This window comes from Sus scrofa, chromosome 1 (genome assembly GCF_000003025.6).
Source record: "Sus scrofa isolate TJ Tabasco breed Duroc chromosome 1, Sscrofa11.1, whole genome shotgun sequence".
NCBI lineage: Eukaryota > Metazoa > Chordata > Mammalia > Artiodactyla > Suidae > Sus > Sus scrofa.
In genome coordinates this window covers 236762320-236776717 of record NC_010443.5, presented here as the reverse complement: position 1 = coordinate 236776717, position 14398 = coordinate 236762320, and the positions used below count along the sequence as shown (strand labels likewise).

Here is a 14398-nt window from a genome sequence, read left to right as displayed (position 1 = left end):
GAGCTGTGGTGTAGGTCACAGATGCGGCTCGGATCCTGCGTTGCTGTGGCTGTGGCTGTGGCTGGCAGCTGTAGCTCTGATTCAATCTCTAGCCTGGGAACCTGCAGTGCCTTGAGTGTGGCCCTTAAACAGAAAGAAAAAAAAAGAGAGAGAGAGAGAGAGAGAGATTTTGAGATTCTGTTGGGAGCAATAGCACATTCTCTATGAAGAAAAGAAACACCACTATTTGGACAGAATACCAGGACAGGAGCCCGGTGCTATAAAGGTCAGAGACACATAACTTCCCTGAAGAGGGAAAGGGAAGAAGTGGAAGGGAGAGGGGAGCCCACTCAGGCAGCAACGGCTCTGTGAGGAAATAAATGTGCACTTTCTCATGGCTGAGCACTAGATCATCTAAACAATATTTGCCCAATTCACTGCTTCATTACAGGAAGGCTCACATCCTCCTTCCAAGGAAGCTCCTTACATAGTTTCCACACTCTGTACCGCAAGGCACCCTGGCCATGAAACTCACCTGATGCCCCCGTGGACCCCTGTCTGGGGGAAGTCAGCATATGTGCTGTCTGGTGGCCAATACTGGATGATGACTAACCAGACCCCTGAGTCCTGTCTCTCTGGAGCTTGAACTCAAAACACCAGGACAGGGTTGGCAGCTAGTGGAGGGAAGGAAGGACAGGAAGGAAAAACCAGAGTAACACAAACAGAGCAGGCAGTGCAGGGAGGCCAGGCCTGGGGGAGTGAACCTGGGTCACAGGGAGGAGGGGGGCAGGTGGCCCCAGTAGGATAAGAGGAGCAAGGCTAGAGTGGTTGAATCTCCAGCATGGCAGACTCTGGGCTGTTCCCCCAGAGCTGGAGGGCCAGAGAACTGTACCAAGGAAGAGCCAGCAGGAGCCACTCAGATCCTGATTGACAGCCTAGTACCTGTTCAACCACAAAGCCTGAGGGTACCATGGTCCCCCACGAACCCCACAATATCCCCTCAATATTTCCTTGAGGAAATCCAAACAAGAAGGCAGGGGCCAGTGGGGGTGGGGAGGGGAGAGTCACCCTGGACCAAATGGAATTCAAGCCTGGGATAACTATGATTACCTGGCCAGAGAACATTCTAAGCTACTTCCTTGGGGTGAGAGGAGAGCTTTGGGGAGACTTCACAACGTTGCCTAATTGGGTCTATGACATAAAGTCTAAATTCTGAGCTTCTCACCAAACTTTAAATTGCTTCTGGGATAGGGCCTGGCTCCAAAGCAACCCAGCCCTAAATTCCCGAGAGAGTTGTCATGGGACTCTCTGGAGAGCAGTGTGGAGCACAAAGAGAGGGTACTGGGCCCAGGGGCTGGGCATGGCTTGCCAGCCGCCCTGTGATGCAGCCTCTCCCAGGCTGGACACCTTACAGAGCCACAGCCTTGAAAGTTGGCCCTTGACTTCTGGTCTCACTGAGGCCCAGGGCAGGCAAGGATACTGGGAGCAGCTATACCTTCTGTGCACAATGAGCTGTGGCTTCACTTTGGAGCCCTCTATACCCAGGACCATTTAGAGACACCTGGAAGTTAGACAACAGTCAAAGGGTACGTGCCCCTACTAAGAGTGTGTACCAGGTATTATTGGAGAAGCTCTGAGAGATATGGCCTGCTTGGTTACAGCTTGGTAGCAAACAGATGGGCAGGTGACATCAGAGACAGTCACTTCTCCTGCCCCTTGGTCAACTGACAATCTCCCCACTCTGCATGCCTCCCTGCAAGCAAAAGATCCAACCTAGGTGGGACCACATACTGGGTAACTGCCAGGTGACCTCTCTGGCTGGCTCATCACCAGCTGGGAGGAAAGAAGAGTCTGATGCAAAGATGGTTGAGTAGAAAGGGGGTGGGGAGGAGGACTGGGCTGGGGGACAAGGCAACTATTTCTGAAGCTTCCAAAAACTGCTACTCTGGCAAGGGAGTAGGTCCATTTTACAAGTCTGGAAGGCAGACTTAGGGCCAGTGGAGAAAGACAGAATTCAAAAAGGGCACATATCAGGTCCCTAAAGAACTCTAACAGCCCAGGCTTCCTGACGACATTGGAGGCTGTAAGCCCCTCTTACCTTTGTTCAAAATGTTGAAGCAGAGACCAAGAATTCACCTCTAAAGTACCCCTGTAAGAGGTAGGTTAGAGGAGGGGGCTGGATTGGCTTCAGATCTGAAGATTCTGCCAAGCTTCAAATTCCACATTCCATAAGAGCAAAGGAGCCTTTCTCTAAAAATGATTCTGCATCCCTTAATTTCCAACATCCTGAGATAAGCTCTTTTGGACCTTGCATCATTACCAATTAGAAAAGAGCACCCCTTCTTCAGGTTCATTATCACTTCATAAAGCTCTTTCCTGGCCTTGATTTCTCCACCTTTACACCAAGACATCAGTGATTCCCAAGATGGACATACATCAGAAGTACATGGGGAGCCCTCATTTAGAACAGAAAGGCAAAAAACCAATCTCCAAGACTATCTGCAAAGGTAGGACCCAGAAACCTGTATTTTTTTTTTCAACTTCTTACATTCAAACCTGTATTGTCAGTTTTTTTTTGGTTTGCAATTTCTTCTTCCATTCTTTTTTTTTTATTAAACTATAGTTGATTTACAATATCATGTTAATTTCAGGTATAGAGCAAAGTGACTCAGTTATATATACACACACTTCAGATTGTTTTCTATTGCAGGTTATTACAAGATATTGAATATCATTCCCATGTGCTAATAGTAAATCCTTGATATTTATCTATTTTATATGTATGTATCTGTTAATCCTATACTCCTAATTTATCCTTTCCGCCCTTTTCCCTTTGGTAGCCAGAAGTTTGTTTTCTATGTCTGTGAGTCTATTTCTGTTTTACAAATAAGTTTATATGTACTGTTCTTTAGATTCCGCATGTAAGTGATATCATATAATATTTGTCTTTCTCTGACTGACTTCACTTAATATGATCATTCCTAGCTCCATCCATGTTCCTGCGAATGGCAATATTTCATTCTTTTTATGGCTGGGTAATATTCCATTGTATATATGTACCACATATTCTTTATCCATTCATTTGTTGATGGACACTTGGGTTGCTTCCATGTCTTGGCTGCTGTAAATAATGCTACTAGAAACATTGGGATGCATGTATCTTTTCAAATTAGAGTTTTTGTCTTTTCCAGATATACGCCTGGTAGTGGGATTTCTGGATCATATAATAACTCTCTTTTTAGTTTCTTAAGGAACCTACATACGGTCCTCCATAGTGGTTGCACCAATTTACATTCCCACCAACAGTAAGGAGGGTTCTCTTTTCTCCACATTCTCTCCAACATTGGATATTTGTAGAATTTTTGGTGATGACCATTCTAACTGTGTGAGGTGATACCTCATCGTTAGTTTTGATTTGCATTTCTCTAATGATTAATGATATTGAGCATTTTTTTCATGTGCTCGTTGACCATGTGTATGTCTTCTTTGGAGAAATATCTATTTAGGTCTTCTGCTCAATTTATGATTAGGTTATGTATTTTTTGATATTGAAGTTGTATGAGCTGTTTGTATATTTTGGAAAGAAAGCCCTTGTTGGCTGCATGGTTTACAAATATTTGTTCCCAGTCTCTAGGTTGTCTTTTTGTTTTGTTTGTGGTTTCCTTTGCTCTGAAAAATCTTGTAAATTTGATTAGGTCCCATTTGTTTTATTTTTGCTTTTATTTCTTTTGCCTTGAGAGACTGATCTAAGAAAATATTGTTACAATTTATGTCAGAGAATGTTTTCCCTATGTCCTCTTCTAGGAATTTTATGGTGTCATGTCTTTAAGCCTTTAAGCCAGTCTGAGTTTATTTTTGTATGTGGTGTGAGGAAATATTCTAACTTCATTGATTTACATACAGCTGTCCAGCTTTCCCAATATCACTTTCTGAAGAGATCATCTTTTTTTTCTATTGTAAATTCTTGCTTCTTTTGAAGATTAATTGACCATAGATATGTGGGTTTATTTCTAGGCTCTCTGTTACGTTCCATTGATCTATATATCTGTTTTGTGCTAATGTCATGCTGTTTGGATTACTGTAGCTTTGTAGCATTGTCTGAAGTCTAGTAGGATTATGCCTCTGGCTTGGTTTTTTTTCCTCAGGACTGCTTTGGCAATTCTGGGTTTCTTATTTATATGGAAATTTTAATAAATGTTCCATATAAAATTTAGGATTATTTTAGGATTATTTGTTCTAGTTTTGTGAAAAATGTCATGGGTAATTCGTTAGGGACCACACTGAATCTGTAGGTTGCCTTGGGTAGTATGGCCATTTTAACAATATTAATTCTTCTAATCCAAGAGCATGGGATATCTTTCCATTTCTTTGAATCATCTTCAATTTCATTTATCAGTGTTTTCCTTTATCAGTGTGTATAGTCCTCAGCATATAGGGCTTTCACCTCCTTCGTCATGTTTACTCCTCTGTATTTGTTAATGTGATTTTAAACAGGATTTAAAATTTTTTCTCTTTCTGATATTTTGTTGTTAGCATAAAGAAGCGCAGCAGAATTCTGTATATTAATCTTGTATCCCAGCAATCCGTATTTTTTTTTTTTTGTCTTTTTGCCTTTTTCTAGGGCTGCTCCTGTGGCATATGGAGATTCCCAGGCTAGGGGTCTAATCAGAGCTGTAGCTACCGCCCTACACCAGAGCCACAGCAACACCAGATCTGAGCCACATCTTCAAACTACACCACAGCTCACAACAACACCGGATCCTTAACCCACTGAACAAGGCCAGGGATTAAACCCGCAAACTCATGGTTCCTAGTCAGATTCGTTAACCACTGCGCCACGATGGTTAACCCGTACTTTTAACCAGCACTCAGGTAGCTGCTTGATAGCCAGTTCCATGATGTTTTGGGTCCCCTGTGGCAGGGTGTGGTGACATCTGGCATTCCTAATCTCTTTTGTACTGAAGTGTCTGGTTTGGATATTCTGGAAGGCTGAGTAGAGTTACATGTGATGATGTCTGCAAAGCATCTAAATGGCACTGAATGACTTGTGATTCAAGGCCCCATTCAACCCAGGCTGGGAAATGTGAATGGGCTCTATCAGGTAAGATGTTATTCCTTGGGTGAAGTCCCAGAGCAGCAGAGGTATAGACATATCAGTTATGATTACAGGGGGCAATACACAAGGCCTATTACGAAGATTAGATTTCTGAAGACTTTGGTGGACACCCCATGTTACAGGCTCTAAAAGTTCAATTTGGTCAGATTATTCAAGAAGGTTAAGATCAGATGAACTGACTCATATTAGCTAAACTCACAAGACACTGAAGTGTAAATTGGATAATATATAAGAAATAAAACTGTTAAAGAGATGAGAAACTTTATGTTTTCAAGCCAGCACATTTCTAAAACTATCTAAGAAATCAAATTATAATAGAAACTTATAAGGAAGAACTAGATTAAGAGGAATGGGCCATGTGATCTTAATAGCCAGAGTCATTTATCTGTGATAGCCTGAGTTCCCCAATCATATGTCAAAATAGTTATTCAGAAGCCCTGCCTCCTTGGTAAGTGCTGAGTCCTATGTCGACATAGGGCTTTGCTTTAGATATATTAATATTACTGGTTAGACAGAAATGTACTTGATTTTATTGTTTCTTTAGATCTCCAGGGTCTGTTCTTCATGATTTTGACTGATACACAACCTGGCTTTTAGATAATTTGGTTTTTTAGTTGAATCCATAGGGTAATTTTAAATTTAGGTACATAATGTATATTATGATCCCCATGTATTTGCCTAAGCAAGCCATCAGAAACCAAACATGTATTTTCTGCTTTCAGTATTCCTAGAAATGAGAGAAGATTGAAATGGAACCATACAACCAGTCTGCTGTGACTGAATTTGTCTTGCTGGGCCTCTCTGCCCATCCAAAACTGGAGAAAGCATTCTTTGTGCTCATCTTGTCCATGTACCTTGTGATCCTGCTGGGCAATGGGGTCCTCATCCTGGTGACCATCCTGGACTCCCACCTCCAACGCCCATGTACTTCTTCCTGGGGAACCTCTCCTTCCTCGACATCTGCTACACCACCTCCTCCGTGCCCCTTGTCCTGGATGGTTTCCTCACTCCCAGGAAAACCATCTCTTTCTCAGGCTGTGCCATCCAGATGTTTCTCTCCTTTACCATGGGAGCCACAGAGTGTGTGCTTCTGGGCATGATGGCATTCGATCGCTATGTCGCCATCTGCAACCCCCTGAGGTACCCATGGTCATGAAAAGGCTGCCTATGTGCCCATGGCAGCCAGCTCCTGGTTGGCTGGTGGAGCCAACTCCTTGGTACAGATCTCTCTTGCAGTACAATTACCCTTCTGTGGGGACAATGTCATCAACCACTTATCTGTGAGATCCTGGCTGTCCTGAAGCTGGCCTGTGCTGACATCTCCATCAATGTGATCAGCATGGGGGTGGCCAATGTGATCTTCCTGGGGGTCCCTGTTCTTTTCATCTTTGTCTCTTACATCTTCATCCTACCACCATCCTGAGGATCCCCTCAGCAGAAGGGAGGAAAAAGGCCTTCTCTACCTGCTCTGCCCATCTCACTGTAGTGGTCATTTTCTATGGGACCATCCTCTTCATGTATGGGAAACCCAAATCCAAGGATGCCCTGGGGGCAGACAAAAAGGACCTTTCAGACAAACTTATCTCCCTCTTCTATGGACTTCTGACCCCCATGCTCAACCCCATCATCTACAGTCTGAGGAACAAGGATGTTAAAGCTGCTGTGAGGAATCTGGTGGTTCAGAAATGCTTCTGCCATTGATGGTGGGATATGTCCCATCATGTGATCCACACTCTGTAATGGCTCTCACTTGAGAATCTCAATGCAAAGTAATATCAAATGAGGGACAAATTGAGTTTAGACCCATGCTACTCACAGTGTGGTCCATGGACCAGCAGTTTCAGCATTACCTGAGAGCTTATTGGACATGCAGAATCTTGAGGACCATTCTAAACCTACTGAGTTAGAACCTCCATCTTAAGAAGATTCCTCAGGTGATTTATATGCACGTCACACATTGAGAATTATTGATTAAGAGAGTATAGGGGATGTTGTGGTGTCCTTCCAGATGCTACTCCCACACCCTAGGCTGACAATTTTATAACTCCAGCTGCTTGGAGTGTTGGTGGCTGATGGCATTCAGCCCAGTCTCTCTGCTGGCTTGCCCTTGACTCCAAGAGAGTTACTTCACCCAAAGTCAATTCCCTTCTCAGATGCAGTGCACATCCAGTAATCAGTCAATGTCAATATGAGGTCCTGGTCCTCCTTGCTTCCAACAAAAATGACTCTAAAAGAAGCATCCCAGTTTGAGAGCTTCCTCATGGCAGTTTGAGTTTACCAGCTGCCCAGGCCTGTTTCCTTCACCCCCCCTCCCCCACTCCACAGGTGTCATTCTTAAGATCACTCCACCGTCATCATCCTACATGAAAATCTCCCCTCTAGAGTCCGCTTCCTGGGAAACCCACCTGGGTCAGAGAATGATGGTCTATCTCAGTACTGATGCATGAACCCCATCTGTGTTTTCTGAGCATGTCCTTCTCAGGTGGTTCCTGAAACCTGACTCCCAAGGAAAGTAACTGAGCAAATTCCTTTTGTTCAGACAAAGAAAAATCATCCCCTAAAAATGAGTTGCTAAATTAAACTCTTATTTTTCATTGCTACAAATGGAACTTAATTTGTATTTACTATACAAACATCTTTATTCCTAAGCAGAGAATTGGCAGGCTGTTTCCACCTTGGGCATGAGGATGCAGTATCAGGTCTATGGGGTTTTCTCCAAAGACAAAGACGTTTGAGGTTTGGAAAACATGTTGGCTCTTAACTACAAATGAAATAAATAAAATAAAATAAAATGTTTAAACCCTTAAAAATCTTAATAATTGTTTAATACTTGCCTACAAAGGGGAACATCATGTTAATCTCCCTAATTGATTCATTTCTATTCATACACCATATTTTAAAACATTCTGTACTTAGGTACTTTCATAAGAATTCCTGAACTTTCATGCTTATTATTGAGAAATCATAGAATTATATGTTAAATAAGTCCTTTGTAAGCCAAATAATTTTAATAACAGAAGTAGGAAAAGTAATTCAGATTTGCCACAGAATTACACTTCAAGTGGGATGTAGGCACATTTTGACATGATGTGGGGTGGCACTTCCAAAAGTAAGCATACCTAGTTTTAAGATGGACCTGATAGTTCCAGATATATTTGGCTGCAGTGCCTAAAATGTCATTAGCACACATTTGTTCAATAAGACACACAAGAATTGCTCCCCAAATAACTTTCAACATTTTCTTGCCCATCCTCCACCTCTTGTGCTCAGAGAGATGTGGTGTGTGTGGCTGGTAGACTTCTACAGAGGGTCTAAGTGAGGCCTCAGCTGGGTGATATTTTCCCTAAGAGAAAATCTTAACCATGCCAGTCTGTAGCCTGAAGCCTGAGGCATTCTGTGGGCAGTAGAGATCCTCAACCAGGGGCTCCATGGCTCCTTTCCCTCAGTCTTTATAAAGATGAAAAAAGCTTTGGTAGAGGGGCTGAACCCACTCTCTATAATAAGAACGCTGTATTTTTCCTGGGCTAACATGGACCATGATGCCTGCAGAGATGACAAGGGTATGCAAAGAACTCTGACAGTAACTTCTATTTTCTCCCTACCAAAGGGGAATTTTTTCTTTTGGCCATGCCCGTGGCATGCGGAATTCCAGGATCAGTAATGAAACCCACGCAACAGCTGTGACTTGAGCCACAGCAGTGACGACGTTGGATCCTTTTTTTTTCCATTTTTTTTTTTTTTTTTTTGCCACATCTACAGCATATGGAAGTTCCCAAGCCAGGGATCGAATCCAAGCTGGAGCTGAAACCTACACCACAGCCACAGCTACACCAGACTCTTAACCCACTGCGCCACCAAGGGAACTCCAAGGAAGAATTTCTTTTTATTATCAAATCATCTTACTTCTCTTTGAGACCGGTCTTTATCAATTGCTTTAGATAGAGATCAGGCTTCACTCCAAAGCTCCTCACCTCCTCCCAGCTTTCCCTTTCATCCACTTCTGTGGGAAACCCCTGCTTCCAGGCCCTGCTGAGCAGGTGTGGCCATGTCCCATTCCTCCTGATTCTTACCTCCCTGGCCCCAGTTGAGGTTGCCTGAGATTTTCTGTTCTTTGTGACCAAAGATCTCCAACTAACCAGCAGCTACTAACCTACCTGGCCTGTGACTCCAGAGCAGCTTTTGTCTAAGGCGTGACCCTGTTGCTCTCTCACCAACCCCAGGGCTCTCTTCTGCCCTCACATCCTCTGCTTCAACCTGTAATCCTTGTTCTGCACCACACTATAGCAACAGGGAGGACAGTTGCCCAAGGTATCCGACAGAAAAAGTCACTTCCTTGTTGGGATCCAAGCTGCTCCAACCTCCCGCCTCTGACTCTTCCCTGCTTCTGGGCTCCTGTATGACTTAGGGACACTTGACAATCATCTCACAGACTGCATCTGTCACCAGGACCTTTCTGGAAATCAGAGGGCCCACCCTTGTCATTTCTGCTTTCTTTCAAGTGCCTGGCACTGGCCCATGGTACATATATCTTGCTTCCCATTTCTGAGGGCAAGGGCCAGATCTGGTCAGCTCTGGACGATGCTGAGAGACTGCAGTGAGGGCCAGCAACTCTGGAGCTTAGGGACCGCCATACCCAGCCCTGCAAAAACAAGTGCAGAGCTCCCTTGAACAGATACCACTGTGGTCAAAGCACAGTCAGACCTTAGTTATCTCCTCTACTTCCAGGAAAGTCAGCAAGGAAAGGGCGGAAACTTCCTAATCTAAAGACCAATTCTTTGTAGTGAGTTAAGATTTACATAGAACTGCAATTTATCTAATTGGGTCTATGGGACACAGGTCCCAAACTCCTGTGAGGCCTCCACCAAACTTTAAATTGGTTCTGTGATTAAAACTGGCCCCAAACCAACCAGAGCTCTATCTAAATTGCACCATAGCTCCCAGATAGAACCTCTGGAGAGAGGGCAGGGGGCAAAGAGTGAAGGGTGTCTGCCCTGAGTGCGCAGCCTGGGCATGACTGCCAGGATCCCCAGAAAGCAGCTCCTCGAGGTGTCCTCCCTCCTGCTACCTTGCTGGGCATGGAGAAGGCCAGGGAAGGGAGCGGCCAGGCTCCTTCAGCTATGGCCAGCCCTGTCTTTACCTTGCTCTGAAATCTGAAAGTATGGCTCAGTTCCAAGACAGCTCAACAGAATTTCCTGTACACTTTCAGGCACAGCTTGACCGGGGATGGTCAGGTCAGGCAGCTCAAGCAACCACCTCCCAGTCAGGCTCCTGCCATGATACCTTCTGCCCAGGTGAGTCCTGTCCCCACTGTCTCCCAGTCAGGCTCCTGCCATGATACCTTCTGCCCAGGTGAGTCCTGTCCCCACTGTGGCCACATTCCCACATTGGACACACACTGAGTTGTCTCGTGGCCAAACCTTCTTTATGTAGGTGAGGAGCAGAGAAAAGTGGTGCAAGTAGGGACCACAGCTTGCATGGCTCTGGAGAACTTTTATTGTATTTTTTATGGCTGTACCCAATGCATATGGAAGTTCCCAGGCCAAGGATTGAATCTGAGCCAGCAATGCTGAATCCTTTAAGCCATTGCACAGGACTGGGGATTGAACCCATGCCTCTGCAGTCACCCAAGCCACTGCAGTCAGATTCTTAACCCACTGAGCTCCTGAAATGCTTTCATATGGAAAGGGGGCAGGCATGGCTTGAAAGTCTAGACCAGTGTGGGGGCAGAGTGGGAGGTGAGGAGTGGGAATGTTAGAAGGAGGAAGTTTCTGTTCATTGTGAAGGAAAAGTTTCCAACAATCAAGGTTATCAGACAAAGGAATAGGAGCCGTGTACTTGCAGAACCCAAGGCATTCAAAGGAGCAATGGGAGAATTGCATTTCATAGAAGGTATTCACACAATAGAGGCAAAAGAGTCAAGACCCTCTATTGTATTTTTTTTTTTAGTTGCAAAAGATTTTATTTTTTTAATAATGATTTTTACTTCTTCCATTATGGCTGGTTTACAGTGTTCTGCCAATTTTCTACTGTACAGCAAGGTGACCCAGTCACACATACATGTATACATTCTTTTTTCTCACATTATCATGCTCTGTCCTAAGTGACTAGATATAGTTCCCAGTGCTATACAGCAGGATCTCATTGCTTATCCATTCCAAAGGCAAACAGTTTGCATTTATTAACCCCAAATTTCCAGTCCAACCCACTCCCTCGCCCTCGGCAAGACCTTTCACTTTACATTTTTGCCTAGTCTGAGATTCTCTAGTCAATAGTACTTATATCGCTAATAACAGAGCTCTTTTCCCAAACTATTCCCAATGCCCACAGTTACTCTCCTGTGATAACTGCAAAGGATAGCTTCAGACCCTGCTCAGTTTCTCCTGCCCAACTTCTCCCAACCAGCACCAGTGTAAGAGTCACAGAAGCAATGCGTGAAGCCCAGAGACACCCCTGCACACACAATGTGTGAAGCCCAGGGGCACCCCTGCACACCCAAGCCCTGCTACAAGGGAAATGTCTTGGAGAAAGGTGTGACACCTCTATTTTTCATCAGTATCCTAGGGAAAGAGAGGATGACCAAAACTTCGAGAATAGTCCTTTGCTCCTCAGTAGACTAGCTCTGGCACAAGCAGAGAAGCAAAAACACAATCAAAATGTGAGGGAAGGAGTCCTGGGGAGAAGGTGAGGACACAGGCTCCACCTTAGTCCTGCTCTCACTGCCTGTGGACTCTCTGAGCTTAGTTTCATCTTAAATATGAGAGCTCCAGGGTGGAGGTTTTCTCTAATGTACTGGATCTACTGTTCTAAGGTGACTGAAGCACATCCTCTGTGCAGGCCTCCTCCGAGTGATCCCCCTGAAAGGCTGGGTAAAATGGTCTGTTTTTCTGTTGGGAAGAAAGCATTACTATGGTATTGCAGTGGCTTTAATGGGCAACTCATGGGAAGAAGGGTCTGAGATAGGAGCTGTGACTTACAAAACAGCTGCAAAAGCTTGGAGTGGGTCCAAAAGGTGCAGATGCTCATACTGGGAGGTAGGAGGCATCCTTGTCCTTGGATTCTAATCCTGCTCCCCAGCCCCATGGGCTGGATCAGACCGAGGACACTGCAGTGCTCTGGACAAAGCCCATGATTAGAGAGAAGGGGTATGAATGGCAGGGTCTCCATGGTTTACTGGCCAGAAACTTCTCAAGAACAGTTCAATGAAGAGGAAAGGCCAGTAAAACTCATAAGAAATGAAGTCTAAACCAGGCATCAAGTAACAAACGTAAAGGCTAGGCAGGCGTTCCCACCATGGCGCGGTGAAAACAAATCTGACTAGGATCCATGAGGATCAATCCCTGGCCTTGCTCAGTGGGTTAAGGCTCTGATGTTGCCATGAGATGTGGTGTAGGTCACAGTCACAGCTCAGATCTGGCATTGCTGTGGCTGTGGTGTAGGCCAGTGGCTACAGCTCCAATTGGACCCCTAGCCTGGGTCCTCCACATGCCATGGGTGGTGCTGCCCTAAAATAAATAAATAAATAAAAATAAAGGCTAGGCAGACCCTAATCTTCCTGGCTTCTGCTCAAAACATTCCCTTCATGTAGGACTCCATGTAGAGCCAAATTTATTGTTAGAAAACTATTACACAAGCACAGAATTAGAGAGAACTGGGGAGTGAGTGAGCTGGTGGCAATGGTTAGTATCCCTTGAGTGTGATAGCCTGAAGCTCTTCAAGGACACTGCAGGGACAATTTAGGGACTGGCAGGACTGACCAGAGGAGTCAGTCAATGCTGGACCCAGGCAGCACGTCTCAGGGTTCCTCTCTTATGGTGCCCAAGAAGAACCATCCTTCATGTCCCTTCCTTCAATTGAGGTGACATTATTGATCTGAATACAATTCTATCATATATTGTGGTTTAATTAGATTTCCAGGGTCTGCTTTTCCTGCTTTTGATTTGACTTTTCCTGACTTTTAAAGTAACTGAAGTGGACAGTGAATTTTATCCTTTAGATGCTGATATTACAAGTTAGTGTGTTCAAGGTTAAATTTATTTATAAGCTGTAGAAGCATCTCATTGTAATCCCCGCATATTGATTCCTGTAAACATGTGGTCCCTGTTCTCAGTCTTCCTGAGAGTAGAAGAGAGAATTGAAAATGCAGGTGGTCAACCAATCCATTGTGACAGGATTTGTCTTGCTGGGCCTGTCAGATCAGCCGAAGCTGGAGAAAACGTTCTTCGTGCTCATCCTGCTCATGTATCTGGTGATCCTGCTGGGCAACGGGGTCCTCATCCTGGTGACCATCCTGGACTCTCGCCTCCACACGCCCATGTACTTCTTCCTGGGAACCTCTCCTTCCTCGACATCTGCTACACCACCTCCTCAGTGCCCCTGATCCTGGATGGCTTCCTCACTCCCAGGAAAACCATCTCTTTCTCAGGCTGTGCCATCCAGATGTTCCTCTCCTTTGCCATGGGAGCCACAGAGTGTGTGCTTCTGGGCATGATGGCATTCGATCGCTATGTCGCCATCTGCAACCCCCTGAGGTACCCCATGGTCATGAGCAAGGCTACCTATGTGCCCATGGCAGCCAGCTCCTGGTTGGCTGGTGGAGCCAACTCCTTGGTACAGATCTCTCTTGCAGTACAATTACCCTTCTGTGGGGACAATGTCATCAACCACTTCACCTGTGAGATCCTGGCTGTCCTGAAGCTGGCCTGTGCTGACATCTCCATCAATGTGATCAGCATGGGGGTGGCCAATGTGATCTTCCTGGGGGTCCCAGTTCTTTTCATCTTTGTCTCTTACATCTTCATCCTCACCACCATCCTGAAGATCCCCTCAGCTGAGGGGAGGAAAAAGGCCTTTTCCACCTGCTCTGCACATCTTACTGTGGTGATCCTCTTTTATGGGACTATTCTTTTCATGTATGCAAAGCCCAAATCCAAGGACCCCCTGGGGGCAGACAAACAGGATGTTTCAGACAAGCTTATTTCCCTCTTGTATGGAGTGCTGACCCCCATGCTCAACCCCCTCATCTATAGCCTCAGAAACAAGGATGTGAAGGTCGCTGTGAAGAACCTCAAGAGTCAGAAGTGCTACCCCCACTGATAGTGGAAGAAAGTGGTAGTTATGTGCACACAGGGGATCCTCTAGGAAATGACCACTTGGTGAGGATCGACTTACTCCACGGTTCTCCACGTCAGTTTGGTCACAAAACTGCCCCCAAAATGCTTATCAGGATCAGGCTTTCCTGAGTAATTGAAAATTGAACAGCAAGTCTTTAGAATGAAGAGGGTGTTATGGTAAATCACCTAGGGG

The 14398-nt window shown here is 45.0% G+C and overlaps 2 pseudogenes; both read left to right on the top strand.

The window, feature by feature from the left end:
- Positions 5845-6796, top strand: LOC100622962 (annotated as a pseudogene).
- Positions 12643-14387, top strand: LOC100622874 (annotated as a pseudogene).